Below are 7,196 nucleotides of genomic sequence, written 5' to 3' on the forward strand. Positions count from 1 at the left end.
AGGGGTCGAGCCGGGCCGGGCCGGGCCGGGCCGGGCCTTCTCCCCCACCCCGGCTCCGCGCCTCGGAGCCCCGCAGGCCCCGAACGGCGGGGTGTCGGTGCGGACCGGGGAGACGTTTCTCCGGCTCGCTGCGTTTTTACCTGTAATTATCGCAATTAGGTTTTCAACACCGGGGCTGCGCCTAACCCAGATACTTGCCCTCCACGCCCATATCAGGCCGCGTGTCTGGCGTGCTCCGCATAACTTGCCGGGACTCGGTGGCCGTTTGTACTTTCTGGCTTATTAAGGACGGTTATGTGAGTCACGCCACACAAAAATTTATTTTTAAAGGACAACTCCCCCTGTTTTCCCCGGCGGGGAGCAGTTAGGGAGAGCGCCAGCTCACTGCGGCGCGTGATGTTTGTGTGGTTTCTGTGGAAATTTCAAGAAAGTGCGGAGCGTTTGTCTTATTTTGGGTACGGGATAGGAGATGCCAAACAAAACCCTCACGGGAAGGCCACAGCGTGCAGTCACCACGCAAAAACCACGAAAATCACTGTAACTGCAGGTGAGCGTGTGCTACAAAAGCAGGCAGCCAGCTGGCTTTTAGGTGTCCCTCTCGACAACTTCAAAGACATCCAAAATGCCAAGACATCAATACTTTAACGACCCGCTGTGTTCAAAAAGACCCAATTCCTTATCTTTTTGCAACTAGGTTTTCCGTGCCCTTGCGGGCATGCAACACGGCTCATCCCTTCGGAAGTTCCTAGCAGGCAGCTCTGCACAACATGCGCAAATTTAATTAATGCCTCCGCGTACCCCCGCGTACAGAGGCTGCCGCTGGGTTTTATAACCCGAGACAGGTAAATAACGAAACAATAGGCGGGTGTAAATAAAGCGGAGGTAGGTCTGAAACCCCAGCCCCGAGCTGACACCAGTGAAAGGAAACACCGTGTGGCGTACTCCGCAGGCCCAACCCACCGTCATTACGACAGCGTTACGAGACGGGAGGCGTTTCACTTGCCGTGTCTCTTGACGCAGACACTATTCCTCCCCTTTCAACTGCTAAAGGCTTAAGCAAAGCATGAAAATTTTCCACCTAAAGCTGAAATTGTATCCAAACTTACTAAAAAAAAAATGCATCTGCCCATTGGAACGGGGAGAAGGAGAGCGCGGGGAACGCAAAGAGCAGGCCAGGCCCAGCCTTGGGGAATTAGGAAACTGCCGCACACCCGAATTTGCCAATGTGCTGCAGATAAGGGTGTGCTGCTGCCAAGGCCCGTCAAGGTGTGCGAGATGACAAACAGCACTTGCAAGGTACAAGCTCTCCTCAGCAGCAAACGTGGCTGCCTCACCCCCTCCCGTATCTCCAGCAGGAAAGGGAAGCGCATATTGTCAGTTTCCCCCACAGAGTCATTCTTTCCCTCCCCTCTTTCTCATTCTTCCTCCTTCTTGCCCAGGTCCCTTCCAGGGTAAGTCCGACCCGGCCTAACCCCTTTTTCTTTAATGCGGCAGATTTCAATACTGCCTACAGCGCCAGGTTAGCGCAAGGCGATCTGTCCTACGCTGGCTTCTCAGCCCGTGATCCCGCCCCAAGCTCCCCGTGCCTCACCACAGCGTGTTTCCCAGAGCCGGACGGGACGCCATCCGTAGCGCTCTGCCAATCAACCATGGCTCGCAGATTGAGACAGTCGGTGTGAGCACAAGGCTGTCAAACACACGTGGCAGAGCATGACTCCGTGCCTGGCAAGGGCTCCCAAGCCAAGGCACGCCGTGAGCAGTACATATTCCCTCCGTCCCTGGTCACCCACCCAGGTCTGGCCAGACGGGCAAGGAAGACTACAGCAGTTATGTGATAATTAGTAACCTTTGCTGAACTCTTTCACTCCTGCACGATGACGCTGAACGCAGGTGAAAAAATTGCTTTTGGTTTTCATTCAGAGGATCACTCAGCTCCTGTGAGACAAAGAACAACTATTTTTAATGAAAGAGGACAGAACGGGTTTTCCCCACCGTGCAGTACCAGTCTTGATAGCTTTTTCCATAAATCACTCCCAGGACATGCCCTGCTGTCTCACTCAGTATTATTCTTGTACCCCGAGGGTGGATATCCTGCCAAGTGATACTTGTTTAAAATTCCTGAATGCACAAATTTGGCAGAAAAAACTGGGGCAAAGGGCATCCCCCTGGTTACTGCAGCGGGGTGGAATCTTCCCACCTCAGAGTCCAAGATCCATTTACATCGGTGCATGTAAGCTGCAAAACAAAATGAACTCTTCCCGCTAGGCTTGCTCAGACAGACTGATAAATGCAACGGGGAGCGCGAAGCAGAAGTGCTGTGCAACGTAATCAACTGTTGAAGGCACAAGCAGTTTCTCAGCTTGTATTAAGACTGATTCACTCATAGCTGACGTCAATCCTCCCTCCCTACCACCTCAGCCTTGGGATTGGAGTCTGATAAATATTATTTGTAATGCCATCTGCCGTACAGAGACAGCCCAGGCTTCTCGCTATTTATTTAAGGGCTAATGTTGTGCTAGACCAGAATGCAGTTTATTTCAGCCTTATTTGACTTTGTTTTCACCCTAATTAAGAATGCATGTCCACTTGCATTTTTAAAGCGATCTGTCATAGAGCAAAAGCAATGTTTGCCTTGAAAAGCCAAAGAAGTTCAGACAGCATAGTTAGCATCAAACAGAAAACTAATGTGAAAAGGACGACGACACCAGACTTCTCCACATGGAAGAGCCAAGAGAAGAAGCAGAGTCAGAACATCACCATCTCAGGATGGGGAACTAGGACCTCCCAAATCCCAGCTGTCTGAGATCTGGGAGAGCTGATTTATTTTGTCTATCAGTTTCTCCCTCAGTTCCTTTACAGCCTCACCCAAGTCATCCAGCTTCTCTATAAAATACAAAGGATTGTCATTTAGTGGTGACTGTGACTTTTGGTCAGTGGTAAAATTGTTTTAAATGGCATCAAACTGAAAATACATATTTAGAGCAAGTAATGCACATACAAAACTGTTTCCTCAGGATTTTCTCCTAATTTTAAAGTAACAGGAATTATACCACTTCCTAGAGAAGCTCTTTCATGATAGTAACTCTGTTGAGCGCTTTTTATTACTAAAAACTTTCTAACACTAAAAACTGAGTCAGTTAAAAGCCTTGTGTATGATGTGTTCAGACAGAGCAGCACGCATTCAGCCAACAAAGAGCTTGAACACCTCATCCCTCATTAATTTACGAAGACCATTGTTATTCAGCTAATTCTACTCTGAGTTAGTTTAAATGTCCAAAAATAAAATTAAACTCTTTAATCAAAAGCATATGTGTCCATGGGTGAATTTCTGTCACTGACCCGCTGCAGAGAAACATGTTGACTTTACCAGTTTACTCACTTGGATTTGTGTATTTGTAGCTGTGTTCGGGACAGATCTTGGTGCACTATTCCGAAAACTTTAGCGTCTTTTTTTCTGAGGAACAGCAACAATTTTCTATGTGTAAAACTAATTAAATTATTTAAATCTCCAGTAATTTTAAAAGTGAAGGGCTGTGATGAAAGTTGTATAGATAAAAATTTAATTGGAACTGTATTATTAAAAGAAGCTTGGATGAGAGAAACTGAAATATAAGTAGTGCTTTCTGCTTAGTCTTAGCATTTCATAACAGACATCTGTGTTAGTTTTATTTGTGTTTATAATCAGATACTTCCCCTGGTTTTACTGTACCTGATGGGACTTAATCCTGCAGTGCTCGGATTGCAAATGCCACACTTAACGCACATCAAAACCTTGCTGCTTAATATATAATTAAAGTAGTAACACAGTAAATCCCTTAACATTTTTTTAATAGGCAGCAATCTACTGCATTTTAAACTGCTTGAATTTTCATTTTGTAAGACCTCCCACATGAGGATCACAGCACCCTTTTACATTATTAATTAACTCATGTTGGTAGGATAAATGAAAATCTCTGTGATGGAGAACATGCATTATTTATTAATGTCCTGCTCTTGTCCTACACACTGTGGAGTTTGCTCTTTGGAACCTGCTTCAGAAGTCTAACACAAGGATGTTTTTTTTGTGGTGGTGGTGGGATTTTCCAAATGGTTTTTCTTATACTTGGCTTTTGTCTTGCCTTTCTTCTCTGTATGACAAAGCTGCTGCTTTTTTTTTTTATTATTTTCTTTACGTTTGTTTCTGCAGGGACTTTACTTACTGCATTCTCTTTGTGTGTACCTCCTTCTGGAGAGGCTTCATGACTTTACTGAACTATCACATCCTACAGTTAAGGAATTCAGAGTTAGTCACTTAAACATTAATAAAGAGGAAACTGAAGTGATACAACAGCTATGTTTGCCCTGTTCTTCTTTTACAGCAAGTATTGGGGATGAGTTTAGGTGAACTGTTGGTCTGAGCAAAGCCCTAACTTACTTCCGGGAAAAAAAAAAAGGTCATGAGAAAAACAGATTAATTACATCATACTTTGCTATCCAGCTCCTGCCCGCGTGCATTCAGGGTGCAATCTGTGCTTCCGAATAGCTCGCAGATTTCAGCAAGGCTTCCTTTTCACCTAGGAGTTCGGTCCCCTGTGCACCATCAGCTTTGCAAAGTAATTCTGGAGGCAAAAAGAATGCATTAAATTATATTTTCCCTTGTGCATTGTCAACAGCCCTTTTAACTGATTGTAAATGCATCAGAAACGCGTAAACTAACAAGTAGGGGTGCTCCAATATTAATTGTCTCATCTCATGACACTACAGTTGAAAAAGCGATGATAAACAATAAACTAAGCACCGCTCTCCCTCCAAGCCCGCAAACTAAACTCCAAGTTTCAAAACTTGCAGGGCTTCTAAGTAGAGGAAACATCTTCATCCTTGTTATCTCCCCAGATGTAGTAGATGGGAGCAGATTAGTTAAGGACGTTCAAGAGACTAAGTCAGCTTTGCCCAGAGAGATGTCTGATCTCAAACACATGGCAGCAAAAGAGAGAGCAGCCACGTGCTCAAGCTGTTCCTTCCTGCGGGCTTGCCTCTCCCAGCTGGGACAAGCACCACAGCAATTAGAACTCCAAAATCGGTTTTACTTTCCCTCAAGCAAGAGGATGCTCACTGAATAGTGACAAAAGTAAAGAGCCTTGCTCTCCTTTTAACAGGTAGGAAAACAAGCCTCCTCTACTCAGAGGACTGCTCCCTGCCTAAGGCCTCCTCCATGAAGCTGCGAGACTCCTAACTCTGCCAGCTGAGAACCGGCCCTCGGCTGACGTCCACAACCTGTGCTGATTTGCTTTGTTAAGCAGGGCCAAAGACACTAGAGTTTCCAGAGTAGTGCACCAGCATCTGACCTGAACACAGCTATGAATGTGCAAATCTAGGTAAACTGGCAAAGCCAACATTTTTATCTGCTGTGGGATGAAGAAAGATACTGCTTTTTAAAGATTCCATCACTTTCTCCAAATATAGGCACGAATTCTCCTCTATGGCCGCAGTCAGTCCTGGCACAGCTGTAGTGGGAAGCAAAAAGGAGTCCCACGACACCATTTTTACAGTCAGTTTTCCAAATGGTAGTGTACTTCGTTTCTGTTTCTCTTCAAGCCTAAAGAAAACACCCAACGCTAGTAACATCATTTAGGAGACCTTATTGAAAGGAAATGCATGAACGTTTCCAGCTGAATCAAAATAATCTCAGAAACAGCAAAGAAACAAAGACACTAAACACATCAGTTCTTCTTCCCCAAGGAAGGAGGCAAATACAGTAACTTTGGGTTATACTTGTTTTAACAGAAGGAATGCAGAATGGAGACTCGGGTGAGACTGCTATTGCATGTGAGGCACGCAGAGGTCTGAGGTCCAAGGGAGTACACTGCATTCTCACCTTCGAAGAATGAGGACTTTCCAAGAGGAAGGATGACTCCAGGATTTTGCCACCCGGTATGAAGCGATTTCAGATCCATCCTAAGTTACCAGCTCTTTGATAATATCAAATGACCTTGGTAGCCTTGTACTCTGTGAGGCAGACAATAGTCTGTCTCACGTAACTCATCAACACCTTTGTGAATAATTGGCTCTTATGCAACAGAGGATAACGCAAAGAAGTGACAAAGATGCTGTAGGCACTGTGGAATTATTTCAGTTTTCAGTAGAAGAAACTGGAACATCTCCAACGTACTAAATTTGCATGCGGGCATGAAGTTGCGCTGCTCAGCTGTTGTGCCTGGCAGGGAGAGCAGTCAGCTGTATTAAACGTGCCCTCTTGTGGTCTTAAAGCTTTTATCAGCTTCCCTTCAAGATGACAGGAATGCACCTGGTCAGAAAACCAACACTGTATAACAATGTACTTGCCAGTTTGATGCAGGGAAAGTTGCTGTTGATCAGGTAATGCAGAAGACAAACTTCAGCAATCTTAGAGTCATCTCTTGGTTGGAACTGAAGCCTGGATGTTAATGTTTGTAAGATAACCTTAAGGAACCTTGATCACTTAGTCACTTCTTGAGGCTCAGGTTTTCCAAATCAGTATAAAAATACTGGTATATGTTGCAAGATTACTAACAAGATTAATTAATGAATGCATATGCACACTATTACAGATCCATGGCATTTTCAAAAGGAGAAAGAAATTGCTAAGACTAAAAATTAGTTTAAGGAGAGCATATCACTAAAAACCAAGTTGCAAAGATATGCTAAACAGAGCATTTTATAGCTCACAAGCAGCCATTCCCTATATTAGGGTTTTTTTTGTGTGTGTGTGTATGGCCATCCAATAGCATTTTTGCCCAACCTACCTATGTGGCTTACGCTTAGGTCGCTAAACCTTACACATTTTCTTGTTGCCTTAGGCCTGCTACTGAGGGGCCACTAACCGCCGGCTTACCGCCGCGCCGGGCTCTTTCTGAAGGGGCTCAGTGGCACGAGGGGACGCCCGAGCCCACCGCGACGGCGAGGCGAATGGCGAGGCGAGCAGCGTGGCCTCGCAGGAAGCCATGCCCAGCCAGAGGCCCAGCGTGCGGCCTCAGCTCAAGCCTCCCTGCGCTGAGGGAAGGCGGCGGGAAATGGCGGCCGCCCCTCGCCGCCCGCCATGGTGCCCGGGACCGCAGCCCCCTCCCATCGTGCCCCGCGGCCGCGGGCCCCTCGCTTCCCGTGATGCCCCGGGGAGGGGCCGAGCCCGCCCTTCCCGTGATGCTCCGCGTTCCCTGGTAACCGCGCCGTTGCTAGGGGCG

At 46.3% G+C, this 7,196-nt stretch overlaps 1 long non-coding RNA gene across 1 annotated transcript; it reads right to left on the reverse strand.

Moving 5' to 3' along the window:
- Positions 1–55: 55 nt before the first annotated feature.
- Positions 56–7,056, reverse strand: LOC147598537 (uncharacterized). Its single transcript, XR_015260434.1, has 3 exons — positions 5,855–7,056; positions 4,459–4,598; positions 56–1,932 (listed from the first exon to the last, which is right to left on the reverse strand). It is a non-coding gene; the product is annotated as an uncharacterized LOC147598537 (long non-coding RNA).
- Between the last annotated feature and the right edge of the window lie 140 nt (positions 7,057–7,196).

Source organism: Chlamydotis macqueenii, chromosome 17, assembly GCF_036417535.1.
Source record: "Chlamydotis macqueenii isolate bChlMac1 chromosome 17, bChlMac1.mat, whole genome shotgun sequence".
In the NCBI taxonomy this organism is placed as follows: Eukaryota; Metazoa; Chordata; class Aves; order Otidiformes; family Otididae; genus Chlamydotis; species Chlamydotis macqueenii.